This window comes from Aquila chrysaetos, chromosome 1 (genome assembly GCF_900496995.4).
Source record: "Aquila chrysaetos chrysaetos chromosome 1, bAquChr1.4, whole genome shotgun sequence".
Classification (NCBI taxonomy): domain Eukaryota; kingdom Metazoa; phylum Chordata; class Aves; order Accipitriformes; family Accipitridae; genus Aquila; species Aquila chrysaetos.
In genome coordinates, this window is record NC_044004.1 from 16,828,460 (window position 1) to 16,843,237 (window position 14,778).

The 14,778-nt window shown below is 43.0% G+C and overlaps 1 long non-coding RNA gene across 1 annotated transcript; it reads left to right on the top strand.

The window, feature by feature from the left end:
• The first annotated feature begins 646 nt into the window (after nt 1-646).
• Nucleotides 647-4,905, top strand: LOC115342026. The gene is made up of 2 exons (XR_003923607.2): nt 647-3,383; nt 4,126-4,905. It is a non-coding gene; the product is annotated as an uncharacterized LOC115342026 (long non-coding RNA).
• The last annotated feature ends 9,873 nt before the right edge of the window (nt 4,906-14,778 follow it).

Genomic DNA, 14,778 nt, shown 5'->3' on the forward strand with positions numbered 1-14,778 from the left:
GTGAGATTCTGGCTTACATACTTGCATACAGTATTTTACCACATAATATGGATTGCTTCATCATCCATACAGCTGTTCCTCAGCTAGCTGTTTCCTGGCCACTGGATAGCCAATAGTCAGGAATACCAGGTCTAGAAAGTTCCACAGTGTCCTGGTTTCGGCTGTGGTAGAGTTAATTTTTCTTTCTAGTAGCTGATACAGTGTTATGTCTTGGATTCAGTATGAGAAGAATGTGGATAACACACTGATGTTTTCAGTTGTTGCTACATAATGTTTATACTAAGTCAAGGACTTTTCAGCTTCTCGTGCCCAGCCAGCAAGAAGGCTGGAGGGGCACAAGAAGTTGGGAGGGGACACAGCCAGGGCGGCTGGCCCAAACTGGCCAACAGGATATTCCATACCATGTGATGCCATGCCCAGTATATAAACTGGGGGGAGTGGGCCTGGGAGGGATCTCTGCTTGGGAACTAACTGGGCATTGGTTGGTGAGTGGTAAGCAATTGCATCGTGCATCATTTGTATATTCCAATCTTTTTATTATTATTGTCATTTTCTTATTGTTATTATCATTATTATTTTCTTCTTTTCTGTTCTATTAAACTGTTCTTAACTCACAAGTTTTACCTTCTTCCTTCCCATTTTCCCCCCCATCCCACTGGTGGGGGGGAAGTGAGCGGGCAACCGCGTGGTGCTTAGTTGCTTGCTGGGGTTAAACCATGATGCACAGGTTTTCCACCATGATGTGATGGTTGATCACCATGATGATATGATCACGGCATATCAAATTCAAACGAGAACCTGCCAAGTTTTCCTTACCTATGCTGAAACGTCCTTTGATTAGTTCCTTCAACATCCTCCTCATTTTTATTGCTTGTTTGATGCTCTCTTTAACAGCAGCTGCCAGAATAATGAGAGGTATTTGTTTGTAACACGGACACAGCTCAGATAACTAAACCCAAGCAATTTTGATCAGTCTTCTATTTGTCCACAGCAGATCTCATCATGACACATTTTGGACCACAGGCTGTAGAGGTAGTGCATATGAGGCTCCCAGGTAGGTGTCCAAGCCATTGTTTGGTGTAGTGTTGTCCTGCCCACTGACCTGCATATTATAGTGTGTGCGGAATTCAGAGAATAGCTTAAGACCTTTAACAAGCCATGTGCCTCTCAGGCAACTTCCATCCACAAGCCAAGCATCCCAGCTGGCCAACTTTTGCTTTCTAGCCTATGAAAGCTTTCCAGCCTCTGGATGCAATCCACTCCAGCAGCACAGTCAGTGCTGACTGTTACATACAATACCAAACACACTGTAGGAAGTGCTAAATAATTCTGTTTTGAAAAAAAAAAAAGTAAAATACAGAATAGGATAGATAGGATTCAAATAATTTGAGGTCATTTGCTGCGTAACCTTGTATCAGGAACAACACACTCAGAAATCTCTTGCAGTGTTCTTGCCTCTTTTCCCATTACTTCAACTCGGTACCAAAGACAGCAGTTTTTTTTCCAATATCTTTTGAATAAAGTGTCTCAAACTTGCTGGAAAAGCTTGGAAAGATCAGTAAAGATTTTTAGCTAACCAACTAATATAGCTGGGAAAAAAAGAAGGCAAAGGTTTAGATACATAGGCTTCCTGAGATCTTCAAGGCAGCAAATTTCAAGCTGAATGTGGATCATTTGTTCTGAGTTTAATGTAATGGTTTTAATCTGTGTGAAAGAACACTGTGACTGGCATCTTTGAAGCAGAGAGGCAGAAGTCTCAGCAAAGGGAGAAACAATAAGGTCATTTGTTACTCCCAGAGGGAGGGAGAGATATGAACAAAAAGTTGTGAGCAAGAGAATCCCTTATATCTCTCTCTTTTTTTATTTCTACATCTACAAAGTGTGTGAATAGTGCTATTTACACATATATTTTACACTTACATGGTGAGAATCGGCTAGGTATGCCTGTGCTCTGTCTTGAACACTTGGGGTAAATGCTCTGATTAGCAATGTCTCATGTAACAGCTGTGCCAAATTTGGAGAAATCGTAATGTCCAAAAGACATCTGCCCTTCTCTGTAAACTCACAGAGGCCTGGTAATGTTCAGCAGGGTGCTTCAAATATAGATTCAAAATGTTTCAATCATTCATACTTGTACTAGCAGTACTGCAAAAACAGCTTCTTCCAGACCTGAATTCAAGGGGGAAAATGTTTCATAAGAAAACATTATGTATATCACTTCATTTTGAATCCAGCTGGATGCCACAGTCCTGTGTAGATCTGTTAATATCCAACTACTTATGACAAATTAAAGCATCACGTACAGGAGCATTACAAGGTGCTCTGCATTTCTGCAGACAGACCAGTGGAAGCTACTGATACTAAAGTGGTATTTCCTGTCTTTGCCCATATTGTGGACCACTTAAGAACTCAGTTATGTCACACTCTTCACTCCTATATAGAAATAAATATCATCTTCCCTTCTGCTAACCTACCTTTTTTTTTTCTGCTGTGTGTTCCAGTCATATCTGACAAAAGCCAAGCTCTAATTCAGAGTAATTCCTTTTTTCAGCATGTATGTGCATACACACATCTAGATCTGCTCATACCTGCTCTGTCTACTTCTAAATGCAAACTCTCAAGTGCTCTGGAGTAAGAAGTTATGAGAATAAAGCAAGGACAACTGGTTCACCTCTCTGCCTTTTTTATACTGCTGGTGTTTATTTTTGTCATATTGGCCTCGATGTGATATTCAGCTGACATGACTGTGTTTCCAATCAGCAATCTTAAATGTAGTGAAACTTGAACTGAAGCTTCAAGAAGTTGTGTAATACTTACTTTTCAAAGAAAGCTAACTCTTTTGACAGTTTTCTTTTCAATGGATTAGCTAGAAATAATTCTGATGTATTCTGCTTCAACAACAGAGTGTAAAGTGGAAGAAGGGTGCTTTTAGCAGAGCCAAGAAGTTTGGTTTAAAATAGCTCAGTATGGGGAGGCACAGTATCTTAATTTAGCCAAATGTTAGGGTAGCTCAAGCACTTCACAAGTGTTTTTCTGATTTTCAGGTTTTTCCTAATTCCAGCTTCTGCCCAGTCTAAATTTACTTGCCATTTTATTTAAGAGCTGAAGGACATAATCTGCCAGATTTTGTTTATAATCTGCAGGCATCTGATTTCCTGCGAATTATGAAGGCAAGCTCAGAGGAGACCTCCGTTGCCTTACTGCAGCAGCACAGTTCCAAGTGCAGGCTGGCAGGGAGAGGGGCCCAGGAAACTGGAGCCTGGGAGCGTGGCACATACATAACCTCACACCATGCCAGAGTATCCACCCTGCCTGGGCAGCCCCTCTTCGCCTACCTTCTCCTCTCTTTCCTGCAGCTGCAGCAAAGGTGAACCTGATCTCAGGTCAGTTGAGTTACGTTGTATTTTTAGCTGAATATGTGAGCGGAAAATTACAATGTTGGATGTTTTATAGAAGGAAAACGAAGGAGGAAATTATAATACATATTTCCTTTCAGCAGCAGGCAGTGAAGTAAAGTAACTAGTCTTTTACTTGTGACTATTTGTCTAGGAATATCTCTGCACTGTGTAGGCAGTAAGTGTGCTAAGTTCCCAAAGTGCAGACAGAGGGGATGCTCCAGAACTGTATGTCTAAAGTAACTCAAGTTATAACATTAGTTACAACAATTAACAAAGAAATAGTATTTTTTAATCCAGTAACTGTGTTTGCCTGGGCATCTCTTAGTGATTACACCTGATACAGTCTGATATCAGGTGCTAATGAGTGCTTGGATAGATAATTAACAAGGAATGTCAGGTATTGCAGGCATAAACTAGGATGATACGTCAAGGATCTGGCAAACACTGGATCATCAAACTGCAGGAGGACTCTTTTTCCCATTTGCAACAGGTGGAGTCAAGAGAGCAGTGCTAAGAAAATGGCAGGTATTCTATATGATATGCTAAGTCAGGGTACAGATGTGGAAAAGCTCCTAGGTCACACTATACCATTTTGAAGAGCAGCAAGCAAAGAAGCAAATGAGCAGAAATAAGTATTCAGTCAAAATGTTGCAATCTGAAATGTCAACTGTAGGATGTGCTGGCCTGTGTCGTGCTTTATTATTACTTTTCTTTTGTTTTAATGAAGGATGCCAGAAAATCAAGCTTTGGTACTTCCACAAAGCAGAATGAATGCTCTGCGCTTTCACCCTGAATCTTCTGTCGCAACTGCCCATTAACATGGGGTTAAATGAAAACAGAGCTGCTGGAATAATATGAAAAAGGAATGATGGCAAGCAGAGTATATGTCATATATCATGCAAGAAGTTAAGGACAGTAAGAATAGCCCATAAACTTAAAAGCCACAGCATCAAATCCTGGACAAATATTTGTATGTGTATATACAAAAGCATGTTTTGCCTAGCTGACAGGCAGGAAAGATCTTGTTTTTCAAGTTTCTTGTTTTTTGATCTTTGAACCATCACATGGATCCTTTCCAAGTGGCACATCTACCCCCTATAGTTCTTTTGGGAGAATTTTTGCAACTTACACACTCCTGTACTTGCAGATCATATTTGTGTATCAACTTTGTTTCCTTGGCTGCCTCAGTGGGATGGGAGCCTGCTGGGTATTTCCCTGCAGAATATGTGAGCAGCATAATAATTGGTACTGGCCAGAAAACAAGCACTCGATTTCAGGAGAGTCGGTGAGGTTACTGCATTTGCTTTTCCTCTGCACTAAAACTAAACCTTGAAAAATGTTTTGCACAAAGAAAGTACAGCAACCTTATCAGAAACCACGGTAAGATCCCTCACTGCTGGATTATAGCTTTGGTATAGCTCTCACTTTCTTGCAAACTCTTCTATTGCAGCTGTTCCATTTTGTATAAATTAAACATGTCTTGAATAAAAAAATATTTTCTTCATAACCTGATTCATGTTGAATGCATGATTCATTAAATGTGGGTCCACCACTCTGCAGATCAGTACTTTAAACACTATACCCTTGAATGTGGTTTTTCTAAAAATTTGTCTAGGACGTCATTTTCTGACATGTCTAAATAGGCATATCAAAAAAAAGAGAAGATGATACACAAGAATGTAGCAACATGTTTCCTCAAACTGTTCTGGAGCTATTCCATGGCTCGTGTCCCCTCTGCACCTCCTTCCCCGCCAGCACTGTGTTTGTATGTAGGGGATCTCTTGGCACGTTGCCTTGCTGCATGAGAAAATCAATGCACAAAGCCCAGCTATGGCTTTGTTTTGTTATGAACCCACCACTTTGGCTGAGAAAGAAATTGGGAACGGCAAAATGCAAAAAGCAACACTGGTGGCAGCAGGAAATTCTTCAGGCGGCAGCAAAGCTTACGAAGCACCTGTAGAAGGGCCAGGCTCTCCACGCAAAGGGGAAGGAGCAGATGGCCTGACACTCAGGAGAGCCAGCAGAGGAAACAAGCACAGAAACGGGAGGAAGAAGCTTGGTCCAAAGAGGGAGAATGTTTTGGACCCTTTGGGATCTTTGTTTGCAATAAACAAAGAAAAAATCAGTGAGTAGTGTCTGTTACCCTGTCTCACGCTGAACAGTGCAGTCGGTGCTGTCATGGCTCCAGCTGGCTACAAGCGAGCTTGCACAGCAGCAAGCGGAGAAGCAAGTGCTAATCAGACAGACAAGGGAAAAGGAACTAGACTGTGCACGTCTCTGGGGAGAATGATTAAGGAATAGCTGTTCCCAAAGACCCCTTCCCTGGACATGAGTTTTAAATGCACATCCCATCATGATGTTATTAATTTGTAAGGCAGTCAAAACTGCTGTACAGTTTGAAACATCTGAGCTGAAGAACAGATGTCACAACTTCTGAGAAAGCTCAGGGTACGTCTACATTCTTGTCAGTGTACCTCACTGGATACTTGATCCTACTGAAATAATCTGACTGTCTATAAATCACATCCTAGAAACAACCAGCTTAAAATCTAGTCAGTCCAGTGCCATTTCAGCAGAGCACAACACTAATGGAAAAAGCAGGCCACTAATTTAGGGATCTCAAGCTTTGTTGTGGGCCCTGAAAGGCTCTCATCCCTTATGCTATCTCTGTAGCCTGCTGTGAAACAATAACATGTAGAAGTTTGGAGCTAGCTTTCTATGCCATGTTTGGTAGGAGTTTCCTGATCAGAAAGTCTTTTAGAAAAATTTACATATATGCAACTAAAAAAGCCTTTCAAAACATCCCTGAATCATTAATTAAAGAAGAACTTCACAGGAAAATAGGCAAACAGGAATAATTAACCATACAAAGACAAACAAACCTTACCTATCCAGGCAATCAGAAAGGTTTGGAAAGCTAATTTACTGATCAGGAAAATTTAGCACTTACTGATAAAAGATTTCTCCTCCATACTAAAGCACAGTGTTTAATGAGAGGAAAAGACACTTTGCTTCCTTTATTTCTCCAGTTGTGATCTCCCATTTGAAAGTGAGGACATTTGGAAGGACAGAATAGGGTGAGACAGATATTGCATTCTAGGACTCAAGGGAACTGAAGAGTCCACAAGTGTTTCTGCTTTCCCAAATCCCTAATGGAAATAATTTGGAAAAAAAAATAAATTAGGAATTGATCCTGACATAGCCATGCTGTAACTCTTCACCACAGCTTCCCTCAATCTTATATATTTCTTCCAAAGATATTAATCTAAGAGGAAGCATTTCTTAGAAATGACTGGTAGATGGGTGTCAGAAACCTTGTTGTAAAAGCCTGAACATCATGACTCTCCATGAGACACTTCTGTATGCTATAGCAACAAATCTTCCAAAAGAAGATCCAGAGAGTTACCTGGAAAAGATGGTTTCTTTTGCTATCTAGAGGGCTTTGTAGAGAAGATGGAGCCATACTCTTTTTCAGGAATGCACAGTGAAAAGACATGGGGCAATGGTTTAAAAGTGCAGCAAGTGAAATTCTGATTAAACATTTAAAAAAAAAATCATTGTGAGAGTGGCTGCCCAGAGAGGTTCTGGATTCTCCATCCATAGAGGCTTTCAAAACTCCACTGGAGAACGCTCTGAGCAACCTAATCTAACCTTGAAGTTAGCCATGATTTGAGCGAGTGGTAAGACCAGATAACATGCAGAGGTCCCTTCCAGCCTACACTGTTCAATGATGCTGTGAGTTTTCCAAGAATGGCAATTACTAAATGTTTTCTTTCTGGAAGGGCCTGTCATACATAGTACTGTCCCCTTTTTTATTTCATAATGCTAATGCATAACTGGAAAGACAGCTTTATTTTTATAACATCTTTAGCTGTCCATAGAATTTTAGCAGTCAGTCATACTGAGTGCATTTATTTTAAAACCTGACGGCTAACACGTCTTATCAAGGACATTTAAAATTCTAATTTAAGAAGCACAAATAATATTCCACAGCATGTTGCATTCACTGTCAGCCCAAAGGTACCTGGAGATTTGCTCTTATACATAACTGATTTCAGCTATTGTCTTCAAGGAAAGATTAGCTAGATTTCCATCTGTCTTCAATTCCCTAAATCCTAATATCTGTGGAGACCTGTCTGATAAAGTTCTTTAGTTCCACTAGTTATTCATTAGAAAGCATGGAGATCTGTGCATTCTGCAAATCATTATCACAAAATTGTAGCTTCAGAGAATCATATAGGTTGGAAGGGATCTCTCAAAGACAAAAGTAGCTTTGCAGTGATGTAAGCCAGCTTGTCCTTTCTACCCTCAGATGCATCTCATCTGGACACAGGGACTTGTATTCAACAAGTGTGCTTAAACGGTCCATAACTCAATCTTTCTCTGCTATGGGTAGTAAATTTCTCCCCCAAACTCCTACCTGGGCACTGTAGGCACAAAGACACTAGGAGGCCTGAAAACAGACCTTGCCAGTGAAGAATAGAGAACAGACCTTGCCAGTGAAGAGTAAGTCAAGGCTTTGAGTCACCTCTGCTTCTTCAGTGTCCTTTGAGACTAGGTCACCTACCCCATTGAGCAGCGGCTCCATCTTTTCCTTGGTGTTCGTCCTGCTGTGGATGTGCCTGTGGAAGCCATTCTTGGTGCCCTTCCACACCTCACCAGTTTTAACTTTGGTTCAGGTTTGGCTCTCTTAATTCCTTCCCTGCGTGTCTGTCACACACAGAGCCGGCCAGGACTCCCCTGGTCTCATAGCTGGCCCCCACCCCATGCTCTTGACTTTAGAGGCACCCCGGTGCTCTCGCAGCTGGAGCTGGCCCTAAGAGACCCACTCACCCCCTTGCTCCCAAGTCATGTCACCTGCTCACTGGCTCACCCAGCTTGATCTCCGCTAGCGCTCACACATTCACTCACACACCCGCACTCACTCCAGCCACTGGCACCAGGGACGCACGGGCCCTCCAACCCATGGTCTGTCCCGTTGCTCCGCTCACGCCCCCGTACACACACAGAATGGAGAGCCATCACCCAGGGAAGAGCTGGAAAGGAGTTGAAGAAGAAGACAGGACAGACTGCCCTGGTAAGGCACAGGGCAAGGCCAGCCAAGCAAACTGACCAGCCAACTATTTACATGCAGTTGCCCTTTTTATTCCCTTACCCCTCTATTTACTGCTCTTGTTCCTCCCAAATTAGCTAAACCCCTCTCTTGTCCCACGCTTGCTTCCCCTCCTAAACATCCTATAATAAGTCCTGTGTGATCATGAACTGCTTTTCCCCTGCGTCCCACGATATTTCCCACCCCTAGGCAGCAAGCCCCTTAGTCCAAAAGGTCATCCAGAGAGCTGCTCCCAGTCCTCATGGTGATGGTTGTCACGTCTGGATGTTAGGGCTAAGGCTTTGCTGGGACAGCCCTGGAGGGACCCAGACACGGTGGTTGTTCTTCAGAAGTCCTTAATTTGGGTTCTTGCCTGCCTTTCTGTCCCTCTGCTCCTCTGGGCTTGTGTAGATGGGCCTTTGATGGGCAGATGGCCTCTGTGATGGGCCTGGGAGGAGCCAGGCAGGGTACTATTTGGTTTCTGCAGCCTGCAGTTGTCTCTCTGAGCTCCTTTGTGGGCATGCGGCTGAGCTTTATCACATAATTTAACAGTTTGGGCAATGCTTCTACATTCCTCTCAGATAGTCCATCCCTGCTTCCGCTCTCCCCCTACACATTCTTCCAACAGTGAAGCTCGGGCAGAAACTCCTGATTTGGCCAAGCTGGCCTCCTGCCACAGATTTGACTTCCTGCCCATCAGGATAGACCACACGTGTGCTTTGAGGAGCTTGCCCTTGAATCAACTTGCTCTCTTGGGCTCCTTTGATGTTCAGTGTCCCCTGGAAAAGCCACAGTCATTCAGTCACAAATGTTTCTGTCACACCTAACTGAATGCATCTACAGTTCTGTATCTGTTCTCCTTCATAAGGCCATTTTTCAACATTTCCTAAGCAGTAATTTCTGACTAATTTTCTGTTCTGATCATAAAATTCCCTGTCCTGCTGATTAACTCTAGAAATGGGTCGCTGCCTCCATGGGTTTTGAGAAATCTACTAAATCAGTTCATACCCGGTAAACCACAGGGAAGCACCACTCCTCTGCTGCACCAGGTCACCAAAAGACAACCCAGTCAGTGCTGGCGCCCAGCACCAGAGCATTGGACTGATCTGTCCTGGGAGGTCGATTTTGCAGGGACAAAGACAAACAAACCGTAGAAGTGGGGCCGAGGCAGAGAGCTGCGGAAGATGGCAAGAGCAGCTGGGAGTGTGGAGGGGGGATCTCCCTCAGCAACCCAAGCAGGTCTACTGGGCCCTGTTGCATGCCTGTCTAAGCTTATTTCTAATTGCAGATCTGACAGGTGATAGACAGATGGACCAGACCATCCAGTGACTCACACAAGAATGAAATAGCTTTGTGCTTGTGGCCTTAAGCCATACTCCACCCTGCCCTTCAGCAGTGCACAAGTATTGTATTTGAGAAACAGGAGGCAAAAGGGACTGGGGAGGGAGAAATGACTGGCGTGAGCCTATGCAAGTACAGGAAGGTTTCGTCTTGAATGAAGACTTCTCATTTTAGATGTCGTTTTGTCATGTGCTGCTGTGCTGGGTCTTTCTGCCTCTACAGTTCAAAACCGGTGCATTGGCTTCGGGATGCAGTCCAGCATTAAGCCCTTCGCATACGTGCTTCTTCACTTTATTTACACGAAAAGCAGAAACATTATCATATTTGTTAGATTTTATCTGTATTGTTTTTTCTTTCTTTCCTTATACCATCAACTTCCCACACAAGTCTTGAGACGAGAAGCAGCCACATTGCATATAGCCAGGAGTGTGTGTAGGGTAATAAAAAGGTCACCGACAAAACCACAAGGCACAGTGGTGACATTTGGTCCTCCCACACTCTCCTCATGTGTGAGAACACATACGAAAAAAATAGTACATTCCGGTCGAGAGAGCAGAATGCGTTATTGAGATGAGACAGGCATCGCGCTTGTCAGCACGGGCTGATCTAGCACTCTCGTTTCCCCACCTAAACCCCTCAGCAGCGGATAAAACAAAATGAATAACTTCCACATGGAAAAACAGTCTGCTTACAAGTGAGACAGATGAAAGAGACGGAAAGCCCCAGAAGGCTGTAGTGGGCAAACTGCAAATAATGACTCGCGGGTGCCATTTTACAGAGTAATTCCCTGCATTCTGGGTCCAGCAGCTTGAGCCTGTTGCCCTGTGGTCCGCTGAGCCTGCTCTTGCCTGCAGCACTCAGAGGAAGACCTGTGTTTGAAACAGCCCCGATGGCTTTGCAGTTTCAAACCTACAGGCTGTAAGGGGGTTTAACCCCCAAACATGCATCCACAGCGATAGATACAGTGGTAACGCGTACAGCAGCAGGTAATGGCAGTGGTCCCTCTGCATACCTCTCCTCCTTCCTAGATCATGATATCCTTACTTAAAGCAAAAAATAAGATTAAAGTGGCCATATTCAGAACACCCACAGAGCGCAAAGTCACTTTTATGAGGAATATAGGTATCTGGGCTTGAGAAAACAATTTCACACCACTTTCTATCCTGTAATTCTTAAATGTAAGGATGCCTAAGACATAATGGTGTTTCCATTTGGACTGAAAAGTCCTGGGTGCTTAAACATGGGTGTATTAACAAGTTCGGAAGTGTCCATTAGTGACTCAGAAGCAGGGAACAATTAAGACATTACCGATTTTTCCAACAAATTAGTTCAGGGATACCTCCTCACACAAAATTTGGTAGCAATGAATCAACGCGCACGGACACCATATACACACAGAGCATTTTTACTTTTGAGGACTGCTGCACAACTAATTTCTCTATGATTTTTCAGCATAATTAGAAGAAGAGTTCAGGACTGAAATATTATAGATTTGAAAAGCTGCAAGTGTCTAAAATAAAATGGTGAAAATGCAGATACATGCATCTTTAAACTCAGCAGTCAGTTTTGCATCTACATTAGTGTTTGCTTCAGTGAACTACTTAGACTTAGGTCAGGTACAAACTAAAGAACCATTTGAAGGAGACAGCGATTTAATGGACTAGTCCAAAGTTATAGGACAAATGCACCAAACCCTCAGCTTTAGCTGCTCAGAGCAAGCAAAGTCCAACTCTACACTTGCCACAGGATTTGACTCAGGCCAGCGTTGTTGCTGTATGTCAGCAGAGCCCTGCACTCTATATGCAAACTGCACAGGAAAAACAGAAAAGGCTTGTGAACTTTCAAACAGCTTCTGCATGCAATGAGGCAGAGAGAGAAAAGCAACATCCTTTCAAAGAACTGAGAAAATGCTGAAGATATTAAAAAAAAATAATTAAAAAAGATGATGAAACATTGCAATATCAGATTAGCTGACAAAGGTCTGAAAGCCAATTACCTGGTTAATCAGCTAGATTTTATATTGCACCTGCAGTAAGTGATGTCGGTTATTTACCACAACACAGCACTTTGCATCATCGCTGTTGCAGAGTTGTTTGCAAGTGGGAAGATACTTATCTTGAGTTTACAAATGAAAGGAGGCCTATGCAATCGCTTTGTTTTCTTGTCTGTTCCTCCACCTGTCAGCCTTTTCCCTCCAAAAAACTTGTGAATTAATTAGCCAATTTCAACCAAAATATAATGGACTGGGCTGCAGAACTGATGTTGTTGTTAGCTCTGTGAATGGAAGCCACACGGTCCTGTTCTGAGGAGATTGACCCTCCCTAATATCTGATACTCAGACTTTAACATATAATGAAGCATTTTGTTATCAGCAGTAGTCTTAAAGAATTTACAGGAGAAGGAAATGCAATCAGAGTAGAAATTTGTGTCAAGTAACAACAAAGTGAGCAAGACAATGCCACCATGCCGAAGAAGACAAATGGGTAACAGCAACCAGCTGAGAAAAAAAGATTTGAGGTCAGGAAGACAATGCTGGTGCTCTGACCCTCTCCAGACAGCTCATCTGGTAAACAGGAGCATAACGCGGTCCGTGTTCCCAGCAGCGGGTATGGCTTTGCAGAAGACAAGGATGAGACATTTTCCATGACCTTTAGATTGCCGCCAGTGCAGGCTCAGAGTTAAGGCACCGTTGTCTGTCTGCCCGTCTCTTTGTCTGCCCATAGCTCTAAGGTAGGTGTGGTGGGGGCTGCTACAGAAAATAGAGCAACTTACAGGTTAAATAACTGTCCTATATCCTGCAAGTGCTCTTGCACTTGGCCCAGAGCACAGCTCTGTAGGAAAGCTCACATTGTTGCAGGCAGGGGAGTTGAGAGAAAGGAGAGCTGAATGGGATGCCCAGACACTGGGTTACAAATGCATTTTTCGCAGTAGCTGGTGTGTGCGGTTAGGTGGCATACAGCTCTTCACAGCTGTCACTTTGTACTAGCTGGTTGTCTTATCCCAGCCCATTTATCATGTTATTTTCAGTGTTCATCTCAAACCTTCTCTAAATGTTATGACAGCATTTACCCTGTGAAACTGGAAAGCAACGAGAAGACGAGAGTCATCGCTATTCCAACAAAAGCCAGGAAAGATGTAATTTCTTTAATTATTATAACAATTTCTGCTCTTTTCAGTTCAAATTCTTTCATTCATAAGTTCTGCTGAGGAGTGACAGCCTGTAATTACAGGTGTCTGCAGGACTGGGAGTGATTATTGGCACTGTGAATACTGTGGTATCCTTGAAATCTAGACATTGTGTTAAAATGAGTCTTCATGACTCCTAAGCTGTGTGGTGTTTGAAGCAGCCTTTTTTTCTATCATACGGACAAATTCGCTGCTAGTATAACTGAGCTCACTTCCGTTAAAGGCAGGGGTGTTTTTTTCTTTTCTACCAGAGCGCTGGCCACCCAGCACACCGGGCGAGAAAGAGGCTAGTGAGGAATGACTAGGACACAGGCAAACCACACAATCATACAATATTTCTAACAAACTTTTTACTCACTGAGGAAAAAACATTTCCAGAGTTTCCTAGAAGCGCTGAAAAGATGCACACCATACATTTTCTTACCTATGTTTGCAGGTCACTGTTGTTTTGGACAGGTTCAGTCCCACCTCCTGCACACCACCTTTCAGCAGCAATTTCTGCTGTGAAGGATTTTTTGTGTCAGCCATGTTCTGGACGCCAGAGCTATCTACATTTGATGGATAGTAAAAAAGAAAAGGATAAATCAAACTTTTGAGCGATCAGACCTTGGGAATGGCTGGGGGGTGGTTTGTTATCCCTTGTTGAGTCAAAAATACCATCTGCAGAACTTGCAGGTAGCAGTGGGAGCTAGCTGCTTTTCTCTTACAATGCTCCTAGCAGTACATATGCAGGCTGATAAATTATACATAATACAGGTCCATTCTTACAGAAGTCCCTGGCTGCAACACATGGTATCGAAGCAGAGGCTGGCAATTACGTGCCTGAAGCATTTCTATCTTCTGACCTTTTACACCCACTTTCTAATCAACTCCCCCAAAGATGTATTGTAAATGCTGGCAGAAGAGTAGACACACCTTGATAAGGCCAGGATTAGTTTAGATTTACTATCTTGGAAATTCAAGTAGGTCAGAGGGCTCCAAATGTTGGCTATCAATTTATCAGACATGGTGCTTTTAAAAACTGCAATTTTCCTTATAGAAGGCAAAAATAACCACTGTTCAAGAAGCACACAGATCCATGAGCGCTTCACTGCAGTCTCGGGGGAAATCCTAAATTCGCATTTCCTTAGACTCCTGTTGAGGGTACTGAATTCCTGTGGAATAAAGTCAGTCAGCTTAAAGGTTGTCTGCTTGGGAAAACCACCTAGGACAGAAGAGAAATCCAGCTCACTCCACAGACCTAAGGGGATGCAAGACCCTTGTAAAACACACTGCTTTTCACCTCCCTTCATCCTTCCTTATTTCAATTCCTTTTCTGTGCTCCCCTCCTGCCATCCTGTTCAGGGAATACAGTTTCATCCCTTGTTCGATAAGGCACCATTATCATCTTACTTACTTCTGGCCTCTCGTGGAAATCCTCTTGGGCCAGAACATTTGTGAGAGTGAGTTCGCATTCACATTCACACTGGGAAAGAAACTCGCACCTTCTGAACCTCTGGGGTATGTGCTTTTAGTGGCCTTTCTGCTGCCCCCTCCACTCTGCTTGTCCTATTTATTCATCCTGATTAGGCCACCAAGGCTTGCTGAAAGGAGGCTTGACATTTACTTGTCTTTGACACTCCTTATGTAGTTCGAAGTGTTACAAAATCAGCAGCGAGGACACCTTCCAGAGGCACTGAGTCTGCACTCACCTGATTTATTTATTCTTGATGAATCAATGTCATATCTGAACAGAATAAAAAAGTTTTCACACAACAGGTT